Source organism: Culex pipiens, chromosome 2, assembly GCF_016801865.2.
Source record: "Culex pipiens pallens isolate TS chromosome 2, TS_CPP_V2, whole genome shotgun sequence".
Classification (NCBI taxonomy): Eukaryota; Metazoa; Arthropoda; class Insecta; order Diptera; family Culicidae; genus Culex; species Culex pipiens.
The window spans coordinates 12695910-12708801 of record NC_068938.1 but is presented as its reverse complement, the minus strand read 5'-3'; the positions used below and the strand labels follow the sequence as shown (position 1 = coordinate 12708801).

Below are 12892 nucleotides of genomic sequence, written 5' to 3'. Positions count from 1 at the left end.
AAAATTCCAAATTCTAGATACATTGTAATTTCAAGCAAGGCAAAATGTGGGAAAATGTGAGTTTGTAAACATAGAGTCTATCCTGCTCACGTCAGTGGATGTTTACATAAGAAGTAAGCAGGATAGACACTTTGTGTACAAACTCACATTGGCCCCTTTACATTAATATGCTTGATTTATGTGCTATCAATGCTATGTTTTCAAAAGCAATATTCAAAAAAAAATTTAATTAAAATTATACATAATTGAAAATCAAGATACTGCTTCATAGGAAATCCCGGAAAATAGTACGCTCTACTAGCCAATCAGTAAATGTTAATCCGGACAATCGGATATACTCATTTCTACATAAATCTACATATTCAGGATTTAACTGATTAGTTCTGTCATTGGGCCTGTTGATCTGTTTTCAAGAACTTTTCAATAGCGAAGAAATGTTCCATCTCCTCTATATCTTTTGTTCTCCTCACGAGGTAAACCGATGAAAGGCCGGATCTTTCAGAAACCTACCTAGATTAAATGAATGCATCAGATATTGTTCGAGCATTACGCCTCCAGGATTGCTTATAATCTTCGAACAAAACACTTTCCAGAACTCAAAGTTGTTGACAAAGCAGGGATCCAATTTGTAGTGGCGAGAACGGTTGGGGGAGGAAATTGGAAATTGTGTTAGAGCCCACCCACTTGTTCCCTCTCTCTCCCCCTCAACCGGGGGCTGTAAATGCGTCTTTCCGAAACAGAGTGTGGCAATTTATCATTGTTTATTGCACACAGAGTCATTCAGACCGTGCGGGAAAATGCCAAGTCACATATGGTGTTCATGTTGTTTGTTGGAGAAAAGTTTACTGCCTTACAGCAGCAGCAGGTTCTAAGGTTCTGAGCCGCAGGGGGGTGGGTTGCGCTGGCAAACGACAAGAAGTAATAGCAAAGTGACACGACGAATTATGCATGTCTTGTCCTGCTGCTGCTGCTCAACATCTGATGTTGCGGGAATGATATAGCTTACTACACTGTAAAGAGTTGGATTTTAAAAATATGATTGTAAGATGATTGTAAGATAAAAAGCAATTGAAATCAAGCAAATCGAACTTCAATTGATAAAAATCAGTAAAAATTAAACTTTCATTTTTTTTGTGGTGTATCTTTTACAACAGAACCTCAAGCTGTTGAAGAAATTATCACGACAAAGTACTGCATTAGCAGTGGATTTCAATTTGCATTTTGTGGATGCAGTGACAGCCACCGACGTCCTGATAACAACTGCTGAATGTACTGGACAGAAAATTTATTTATATCAAAACGGATTCTTTGGTAATATTCGTAAGAAACGAACAAGTTTGAACTAAATTATAAAAATCGTTATCACCTCCAACACTAGAACATATTTCAATAGGGATTCTGATTTCAAACACCACATTATATTTCAAATTGCTAAGGGGACTAAGTTAAAACATCAGCTCGCCACACTTCGTGCAATCAACACTTTTCACAGAAAAAAATCAAACTCTACGGGGTTTGACTTCCCAGGAGTCACCAAAACCAGCAAACATTTTCTGAATCAACAATTTGCAAAGCTCATCCGGGGGGAGACCTTCAGACAACTGGCGACCTTCCTCGGAAAAGTGGACACACGAGCTTTTGCCAACTTTTCCTCGAGTCACACTGCCACTGTGATGATGAAGTGGAGTGTGTAGGAGGATGATCCTAAGTACACACATACTAGCATGCACAGCTACACGAATTCCGTGTGATGGATATGGAGCCATCAGTTTTGTCATATAGGTTGAACCGGTTGAGACCACCATATCGAGTTCATCATGGTCGTAGTCGTGCTGATGCAAATGAAGCCCGTTCTCTGAGCGATACTGGAGGGGTTGTGGTATACTCACTTACGCAAGAGTTGCTTAGCAGCAGTATGTAAGGATTTATGCAGATTGCTGGGAGTGAAGAGTGACACAGAGTGACAGGAACCGACAGGAATCCATGGACCGGACTAGGGTTTGGTTTGCAGAAGGATGCTGGATTAATTTAAATAAATATTTATTCTTTGTCAGCACTGGGTTTTACATTCATACATAGATTGTAATAGACTCGAAGCTTGAAGGCTTGCTGGTGTGGAATGTTTATCTAATGGGATTTTGTGAATTTTTGAGGTTGATTTTGGAGTTGGTAAGCATTGCTCTGAAAGAAGGCAGGGGGATAGTCAATATTGCTTAATTACTTTTCTAGATTTGCACCTACCAAAGTAATTTAAAACGTCTCCTTTGAACTTGTTTTCTCTGGACAACACAAGACATCATAGGTAGGGCAAGTGACTCTTAACAGCATAAAAATGCAGCAAAAGCAATGCTTGATTGGAGCAATTGGAATTTTCAAGTATTATGACCCAGAAGCTGGCCTGAAAATATGAGATCATTTTGTTAAGGTTGAGTGGGACCAGTTTTGAATTGAAGCAAGTATGAGTCTTTAATCAATTTACTATGGGGAATTTTCACTTTAACATCTTCATAAAGAAAGTTTCCCAAACCCCTGTAAAATTTTCCTTTTCTGAAGTTTCTTATTGATTTTGAGCGCTAGGAATCGATCCCGAAAAGATACAGGATGTTTTTCGATTATTTTTTTTTTTGGCAGAATTAAAAAAAAACCGATTTAATCCCACCTGGGGTGAGATAGAGCCTTTCTTACTAAAGAATATAACAATGGTAGAACTTTTTTCAATTCATAACATCGACTTTGTTTATTTATAACGTCAGCACAAAAGAAAGTCTTATGATGAAAGCAATGTATAAAATATAAATGTTATGATTTCCAAAGGAAATAAAAAACGCAATTTTCACCAAAAGAATATTTTCAATCGTACAATATGTTTGTAAGTTTGTAATCAAATAAGCGTTTATGACAAACGCGATCATAGCAAGCTTCCCATGCGCCAGTGACAACGCACACCGCGGTTTTGGTTTTTTAGCTTCGGTACGAGCCCTTTTGTGTGTTGGTATTGTCCGTTTTTTCAAAGGTACACGCCGCGCGGCATTTCAGAATGTGCCGCAGACACTGTTGCCAGCGATTTTTTGCCCGCGAGCGAGAAGAAGCACTAGTTGGCCTCTACACCATCGCCTCTTTAGCACAAGGCGCCGTGTGCGGTGAGCGCGAGTGTGGAGAGGAAAGGAATATAAGTTCTCTCCCTCGCTCGCTTGCGATCAAAGCTTTCCTTTTTCACCCAACAACAAGAAGCAAGCCAAGAACTTTCGAAGAAGATCCCCACTTTCTAAAAAGATCCCCACTCTCTAAAAGCTCTTTCAAATTCACCTCAATGTTTCTCAAGATTTAAATCTTTTGCCTCTGATCTAGATAAAATATTAGTTAGTACACAAACCTCTAGACCACCACACAACAAAAATAAATGACAGAATTTAAATCGCATAATGGTCTCATGTCGGAGGTTTCAAAACAAATACTGGACAGTTATGCATATAATGATAATACTAAAGAGCCGAAAAATATACGATATCTATAGTAGCAAATGAAATCGATAGGGCACCCAACACATATTAGAGTATATTGGATCCCAATAACAAGACGCGCCAGCATTAGAAGCTCAACTTGACAACTTGTCGACTTGGCGACGATGCGTCTAAAATCGATGCAGTGTGATTTTTTGACGATTTTTCCGAAGAAAATTCATGCTGAATCGACATATTTACGAAGATGAAAATGACGTCCAGCCTTAAAGTAAAACCTATACCTTTCTTTAGTAAGTGCAATTTTTGAGATAAATAAAAGATATGAAAATGAAAAATTTTGACCAAATTTTCATTTGAAAACTGTGTATTTTGTTGAAAAGTCTGGCCGCATCCGAAAACAGATGGATATTTCGAAATTCGGTCTCAAAATGACCCTTGTTCAGCACACCAGCTTTCAAATGCACTTGGAACAATCAAAATCGAAAATAGGGGAGCCGAGGATTACGCGACACAAAATTTGGCAAAAAAATTACCACACACGGACATCACTCGAACTCCACGGAATTTATTTTCTCAAAATTCGAGGGTTGGAGATAGGCGAGTTCTGTCAAGGTGAATCGATAGAGCGTCTAAAATCGATGCAGTGTGATTTTTTGACGTTTTTTTCGAAGAAAATTCATGCTGAATCGACATATTTACGAAGATGAAAATGACGTCCAGCCTTAAAGTAAAACCTATACCTTTCTTTAGTAAGAAAGGCAAAAACATTCTTAAACAATTAACCTGTTTCTTTTCGGTATCAATTGTTAGCGCTTTGCGATGTTCAACAAAGTTGTTCCCCGGATCAAAACATAAAAAAAATTCTAAGACGAGAAAATATTGTCAGATTAAGATAAACTTTTCAGAAGAAGAGTTGGAAAGTGAAAAATAAATAATTTAAATTTGTTGAAATTCCATTCCAACTTCAGGTCAAACCTGGCCCACTAAACCTTAACCAAATGAGCTCAAATTCGCAGGCCATTTGGTTTGTCCATCATCATCATTGATGGAGATCCGGCCAATCCGGAAATATGATTTTTCGAAAATATGATGATTTTTGAAAAAAAAATACTGTCGATCAAAATTTCAAAAATATGATTCAGATGATAAATTTAATTTGCAATTTAAAATAACCTTATAAATAACATTGTAATTCGAATGATGTTTCGTTTTCTACAATTCTTCAAGATGAAAAGCACCCCTGCACAAAATATTCTAGAAGAGCTCATCAATATCTTTTTTTTTTATTCTTGCTTTGACTGCTTGTTGCTGAAAAACAGCCTTGAGTGTATTTTTTTTCTGTATCATCTGATTAGCTTTCATTTTTCAACTCACAATATCTCGGAAAATATTGGTTCGATTTGCAATGTTCAAAACGACACTTTTGTGAAATTTTCTGTTCCTTTCTATAATTTTTTTCCGAATTTATAGATTAAAGAATAACTTTATGAAAGGGCTAAGAACACTTATTTTGGAAATTTTCAAATAACGGGCTAGATTTTTGAAAATTTGAAGAAAAAATTACAAAAAATGCTTTTTTTATCATTGAAAATTGAACCAACAGTATCTGAGTTATCGCGAGTTGTGAAATGAGGGCTTATTAGATGACACTCAGAAATACTCAAATTTCACAAAATATAATTTATAAGAAAAGCTGTACCTCAGCAACCAGCAGTCCGATCAACAAAGTCAAACAACATTTTCAACTCATATGTTTTACAGGTGTTCTTTTCCTTCATGGTTTAATTTTAAAACTGCCAAAAATAGAACATGTTTCAAAAATAATTCTAAAAATGTCTTTAACTTTAAAATATGCAAAAACTTTTTCGATTTTGTTTCAAAACTACTTTTTGTTTGCAAATTTTTTCCGGCTGTAAATTGATCCGGCTTCAAAAAAGTACGTAAATATCACTTAAGTGGACATAACTTGAGACAGGGTTGCCAGATCTTTAATGTTTTGGACTAATTGGAAAGGTCTTTCGATTACCTAACCAACGATGGGTCGGATGATGGATCCGGACATAGTTTACATGCATTTAAGTGAGATCCGGCTTCAAAAAAGTACATAAATATCACTTAAGTGGTCATATCTCGAGACAGGGTTGCCAGATCTTCAATGTTTTGGACCCATTGGAAAAGTCTTTTGATTACCTAATCAACGATGGGTCGGATGATGGATCCAGACGTAGTTTTCATATAGATAAGTGAGATCCGGCATCAAAATTCCAGCACCCGGTTCGTAACTCTGACACTTTTTTATACGTAACTTTTGAACTACTAATCGGATCTTCAAACAATTCAATAGCGCAGTATGAGACATCAAACCGGATCGAATGCAACTTGTTTGACTTAAATCGGATCAGCAAGTGCCGAGAAAATTTGGCAAGAATTTTGAGCACCTAGGGGAATAAGCACACACACACACAGACATTTGTTCAGTTTTCGATTCTGAGTCGATAGGTATACATGAATATAAGTCTTTGAGCTGTTTTTCAAAAGTTTATTTTTCGAGCAGGATTATAGCCTTACCTCAGTGAGGAAGGCAAAAAATAAGAGAAAGTCCGATTTCCAAGAACGTAGGGAATTACTTAACTGACATAAAACGAAAATAAAATTGAAACAAAACCTTAAAAATCAAGATGCACTAATTTTTTAAACAATATAGTGTTTTAGAAAATGATTTTTTTTAACAATATTTTTATACTGTTAATTTAAATTACTTATTAATTAAAATCATGAACATGAACATACATATTGAAAAAGCGATTATAATACTTTATAAATTTTAAATGATACCATATAGAAATCTAAATTATGATTATGTCGGTAATTAAATTACTATAAAACATTTTAAAACCAAGAAACCCAAGGGTCGACCCTCAAAGCACCGCTTAAAGTGAGCCATCAAATTGTATTCCTCGGACTGCAGCATTTTAAATGTTTCAACGTCGCCGGAATAGGTCCACCCAACATTTCATTAGGAAATGACTTGAATCGTAAAATTAGCCAAAACAATTGAGCAGCTCGGCGTCGTTGACGCATCATAAAATGGCCGTAAAAATGTTTTCCGTTTCTGAAATTTTGGTGGGAAAGAGTATTTCAACGAATTTGTCGGTGGTGATGATAATTTATTGCCACAATTGGGTCGCGACTTTTATTGTTTAGGTTTGTTGGGCTGAAGCCCCTGGCAATAGACAAAAATGCTACAAGTTCTAAGACGGTGCAAAAAAGTTTCGCAAACGAGTTTGAAAATGCGCCAGTTTTTATCACTTTTCTGGGTCACACTTACTTTTCATGGTTGGCCACCATCTGTCGTCATCTTCGTCGTGCAGTTTCGCAGTCCCAGTTGCCAACAGATGGTGCTGAATGTCAACTAGCATAATCACATTTCACCCAGTAAAATGAGTCCCACTTCCGGTGAAGTGAACCTCTTACTAGTTACCGTGGTTGAGACTTAGTATTTCGCTTTTTGTGAATCATTTTTAAGAAGAGTTGAATTTTGAATAGTGTAAAGGATTAAAACTCTTTAGACATTAAAAATAAATTAACAAATTTTTTTCTTGCTGTAAGAGCAAAAAATTCAATATTTTTTGTGTAACTTTGTTAAGCCCTTTGAAAATGTTACTCCCCAAGAAGCTCTCCCGTCACCACCTTGCAACAGAGTGCGCCAATTCATTAAACAGAATTCGCCTTTCCAAAGAATGTCGTCGTTTAGCCTCTGCACCTTAAGGAAGCTCGCCCCGAGGACCCGGACAAGACGACGACAACGGTTTCATTTCGCGACTTTATGATTTAATTAAGACTATTTGCCTTATTCATATTAATTCTTTCGTCGTTTCCGGTACTTCCGGCGGCGCCACCGTGCTCGGAGCCAGTGAAGCGAGCATCAGCAGTGTGGCCAGATTGTGTTGATTGAGGAAAGTGAAAGCTTCTTGAGTTGGGGAAGGAAAGGCTGTGAAGGTTGACAGTGATGGATTGGGCTGAGATGATTGAGTAGTTTTTGGGGGGCCTTTTTCAAACTTACGTAAATTTTGCAAAAGGGTGTAAATTTTGATTGATTCAGTGCTAATTGCAGTTGATGAATAATTGATTTTCTCGTAATTGGGACAAAGAGAGGGTAGTTAAAAAATTCAGGAAGAGCTTAGATGTGCATTTAATAATTCAATTATTTTACTTTTCTTTTAATTCCAGGTAAGCCATTCTTCAAGCCTAAAGCAATTATTCCTTGTTAGTGAGCAGGGATGCCATATGGTTTTTAAGAATGTCTGTGAAAAAGTCTGTGTATGTCTGTGCACTTGCCTAAAATTCAAATATATCAAATTATAGTCATGGAATTCCATAAGAAATTGCGTTTTCAAGCATTTTAAGACTAACGCAATAAGTTTCGGTAAATATTTTTACAAAATATTAATTTAATGAAGTTTTTCAAAAGTCTGTGCACCTCAAAAAATGTCTTGCTCAAGCTTAAATGTCTGTGAAACACAGACAAATCTGTGTATCTGGCATCCCTGTTAGTGAGGTAAATGGTAATTGGTTTACAAAGCTAAAAAAAATAATTATTTCAATTTCAGATTTGAAACTTAATCAGAGAATAGTCTTGTAAAGTTGTATTTAAAATTTGTTATGTAACATTAAAATTAAAAAAAAATATATCTAAAACTATGATTAGAGTATTTTCATTGAAACTCAGGATTTCGGGAGATTTTTCAAAATCCTCCCATTAATATTTGAAAAAAATCTTTAGAAACACGTTTAAAAACTACTTGAAATTTACTTAAACGACAAAAAAAATACTTGTATCCATTGAAAACATTAAGATAATTTAATTTATAAATTTGAATAATATTATAAAAATTTCCCCGAAGTAGCTAGTCAAACCAGAAATTATAAGCTCAGTTCTAGTCAATAAAACTTGTGCCCAAATAAATCAAATCAAATCGTTCGGCAAACGACTCCCTCTAGAAGCCTCCACCATCAATAAGTCAAGTAATAATTGAACCATAAACCTTACCTTCTCTTAGCACAAAAAATTGCCCAAATTCCGGCCAGTTGCCGTCCGACCATCAGGAAAAGGCAATAATTCCCAAAGTGGAGAGTTGACGCAGCACAGGAAAAACAAAATAAAATATCGAACATAACCTTTATTGAGCCTATCCCAGGGGTACCGAGCGCGACACAATAAATTTATATTGATGAAGGTTGATGTATTGACGATAAGCAATCAATTTCCTGTCCCACATTCTTTCGAAAGGGACTTACCTATCGATGAAGCGGGGATTATCACCTTCCGGACCTTCCCCGGGCATCCCAGTGATCCGGTCCCAAGTTAGGGCAAAAAGTAATCTTCAAGCCACAGTATGGAGGAATGTTTGTGGCCAAGGACGCAAATAAACCCCCCGAGGGAGAGACTCCATCGATTGGTAACGGATCGAGCGGGTTAGGTCAGAGGAGAATGCATGGATAAACCACTTCAAATTGACATTTTTCTAAACGGAGTTTAAGCTTACATAATTGTGGTGAAACAAGTTAATAAAAAAAATATCTAAAGATCCGGCAAAAATCTAATTCTTGCTCAAAGTTTAAATGTTGCAATATTGCAATATTGTGAACCGATCAAAAAATTTAAAAATGTTTTCACAGTGACAAACATGAAAAGAGTATGATGGGTGGACCCAACCTGGGCAAAAGTTCTTTATTTTTGTAGCTTTAAAAAACATCCCTGCGAGAAACTTTTATCCCCGTTGTTAAGGCACTGACACACACACTCAGACGAGAAAGAAAACTTTTTTGTAACATTTCTAATCCACCTACAGCTTCTCTTCACCAAGTACTGCTGGTATGGAAATATTCTAGATAACTTAAGTTTATTCAATAAAATTAACTTTTCTTCCATGTGTCTTGTCACTTGTGACTCTTTAGTTTGACCTGCATCTTAACGGTGCATATCTCCTAGGGAAGGTGTGTCGAGAAATTCTCAAGTTTGGGTGTATGAGCAAATCTCCATCAAAATCTGAAATATTCAAATCTGTATCTTTTGAAGAAATTGTCTGATTGATTTGGTTTCTTAGAAAAAATTAAAGATATTGGAAAAAGGTACACGGAAAAAATCTATTTTTTAAATATTTTTTTACAAAAGAAATTCTCAAAATCAGATTTTTTATTTTATTTTTTGTGAACAATACCCTCAACTTTTTAGTCATAGAAATGTTTACGAACCAATTTTTTTGCTTATTTGAAAATTAATTTTAATAATTTTATTTATTTTTGTATAAGTTGTAAATAAGCTAGTGCTATGAAAATTTTCGAAATTCTGTCTGCATCTTGAAATGGCATTTTCTGATCATCAATCTTTGCCAAAGTTTTTTTATGATCGGATTTGCCCAGTTAATTATTATTGTGTAATAAAAATATATTTTACCTTTGTACCGAGTATAGACCGAGATTTCTTTTTAAAATTTTCGAAATGAAAAATTCGAATTAGAAATCGTAGTCATTCTTTTGACATTATAATAAATTGCTTAATTTTTGAGTTTGTAAACAAATTTCTCTTTAATATTTTGTTTTAAATTTGTTTATAGTGTAACGAAAAAAGTCTGAAGGGGTTTTTTTTAATTATTTTTGTGCTTTTTTTTTTTCGGAATTTCGTCAAATTTGGCGTGTAGTTTTACATAAAAGCCCCCGAGACATAAAAATTTCAAATAATTATAATTTCTGTCTATAAATTATTGAAAAAAAAAACGTTTTTTTCGATTTTGTGTAAGTTGACAGAAAATGTCAAAGTTTAGGGTTTATTATAAGGATACGTTAATTTTCACGATTTCGCGGACAGCGTGAAATTCGTGTAACTTGGAAATTGCCGTGAAACCAAGGAAAATTTTAAAATTTTCTTAAATAATTTCGTAAAAAAATATCAGCATTCAACAATTATTTCATCCTTAAAGCCCTTTGTGTGAATTATATCAAAATCATAATAAAAATTATTTGAAGAATTGAAATGAATTAGCAATTCTCTACGAAATCAGTCTATTTTCTATAATTTTAATTTTTGTATTTTTTATCCGGCTAAACTTTTTTGATGCCATCGGTATGCCTTAGGAAGCCATTTTGCATCATTAGATTGTCCATATAATTTTCCATACAAATTTGGCAGCTGTCCATACAAAAAAAAATCAAAAAAATCTGTATCTTTTGAAGTAATTTTTTAATCGATTTGCTGTCTTCGGCGAAGTTGTAGGTATGGATAGGGACTACACTGAGAAAATAGTACACAGTAATTTTTTTTTAGGATTTTGGAACTTTTCAGAAATTTTCAGGATGTTCAAAAAACCTTTGACCGAGTTATGAATTATTGAATCAATATTGCAAATTTTCAACTTCATTTTTCAATGTAAAGTCGAGTTTGCAATCAAAAAGTACTCTAGTGAAATTTCGATAAAGTGCACCGTTTTCAAGTTGAACCCTTTTTTAGGTATTTTTTATTAAATAGTCGCAGTTTTTCATTTTTTTAAAAATATTTTTGAGAAAATTCTCTATATTTTGCTTTTTTAACTTTGTTGATACGACCCTCAATTGTTGAGGTATAGCCATGTAAAGATTTAAAAACAGGAAAATTGATGTTTTCTAAGTCTCACCCGAAAAATCCACCATTTTATAATGTCGATATTTCAGCAACTAATGATCCGATTCACGATGTTAAAATATGAAACATTTGTGAAATTTTCCGATTTTTCGAAAACAATATTTTCCAAAATTTTAAATCAAGAACAACATTTCAAAAGGGCCAAGCATTCAATATTATTAATCGTTGAAGAAAATTTGTAGTTGATCGAAAAATAATAGAAAATGAAGTATAAAAAGTAAACTTTCAAGGTTATTTTAACATTTTTCACGTTCCGTAAATTCCGTGAAATTTGATGTTTTGGAATTAAGGTCCCCGTGAAAATTGCAATTTTTGCGCGTCAAAAATCCCTTAGCCCAATTCTTATATTATATTTCATAATTAGCATAGCATAGCATTGGTGTCTACCCGTAGCTGCTACTTCGTTATTGACCAGGACCCCCAATCATTGCTCCGTGGACCACAGATTAATAGTAGGAACCAATCATCACCCCTTCGCAATTTTCAAAGGTCCCTATCGTGCTGATCAATACCGACGCCGGCCACGACCAGTGGTAAGACACGGGGAAGTGGATGGGAATGTTAGTCCGATACTTGAGTGATGGGACCGCCAAATCGACTGCGTCTCCGACAAAGTATCACATGAGTTTTGAGGGGTTAGTAAGATGGGTATGAGGTCAGGATTCACTGTGGTAGGTGATGCGACCATAAGCAATTTGTTTATCGGTTGAGTTTTTAAAATCTTAGGCAGCCGGCTGCGGAAAGATACAATGTTAATTATTTACACGATACACGGAGAAAAAAGAGTTCCCAAAATCGTGAACAAGCGTTCATGAAAATGGAAACCTCGAACAAAGTGTTCAAATCCCATAACACGTTTTGAAAAACGTATCATGAAATTTTAACACTTTGTTAGCGGTTCCCATTTTTATGAACGCTTGTTCACGATTTTGGGAACTCTTTTTTCTCCGTGTATACATAATTTAAAAAAATGGCCAAATGATGAACTTAATTTTTAAATTTTGATAAGAGGCCTAAGCAAACTTTTCAAGGGAGGCTTATAATTCTTAAGACAATCTTCCATTAAACCGTCCCCACCACAGCATCTATCAAAGCATGACAGTCTTAATCCATACAGTCCTTTGGCCCTTGGGATGCCCTGCAATTAAGCCGCAAAATAATGGCAAGTATGCTTCCTCATTCCATTTAACTTTCGATAGGAACGAGACACACGAAGTGGTCACAGTACTGTGCGGGGAGAATTTAATTAAAATTCTTTGTTTATCCGAGAAGACTTTTTTTTGTTTTGCTCATTCCGGAACGTGTTTGTAGGCCAACATGGAGATGATCTATGCGGTTTTTGCGTTTGCAGACAGGAATTGATACAAAACTTGTGCTTGTGTCTAATGATGCTTTGTTTCTTGGAATGAGGAAATTCCTAGCGGGATTAGAGAGGGGAAATATGCTCAAAACAGCATTCCTGTGCTATGTTTTGATATGCTGAAAATGTGTGGGTTTTGTAGAAGCTGAAGAATTCGTTCAATTGGCCAGTTGGAATGTCTAGACTTTATTTTATTCTGGTATCTTTGAATTATAAAATTCTACTATGATTGATCTCAAATCATTCTGCCAGATTTTCTTCCGGAGGTTTTCCTTGAACCGCAAATTATTCGTTTCCTCAACGTCGTCAGTTTTTCCTGCCCTCAAAAGCCAGCACAGACAGATAACATCCCACAAAACTAAATGCAACAGTCCGTGAGAAGGGAGAAACAGC

General features: G+C 35.3%; 1 protein-coding gene across 1 annotated transcript in view; it reads left to right on the top strand.

The window, feature by feature from the left end:
* LOC120425239 (neural-cadherin-like) overlaps nt 1–12892 on the top strand; it is a 187339-nt gene that overhangs the window by 76247 nt on the left and 98200 nt on the right. The gene's annotated exons all lie outside the window — the stretch shown is intronic.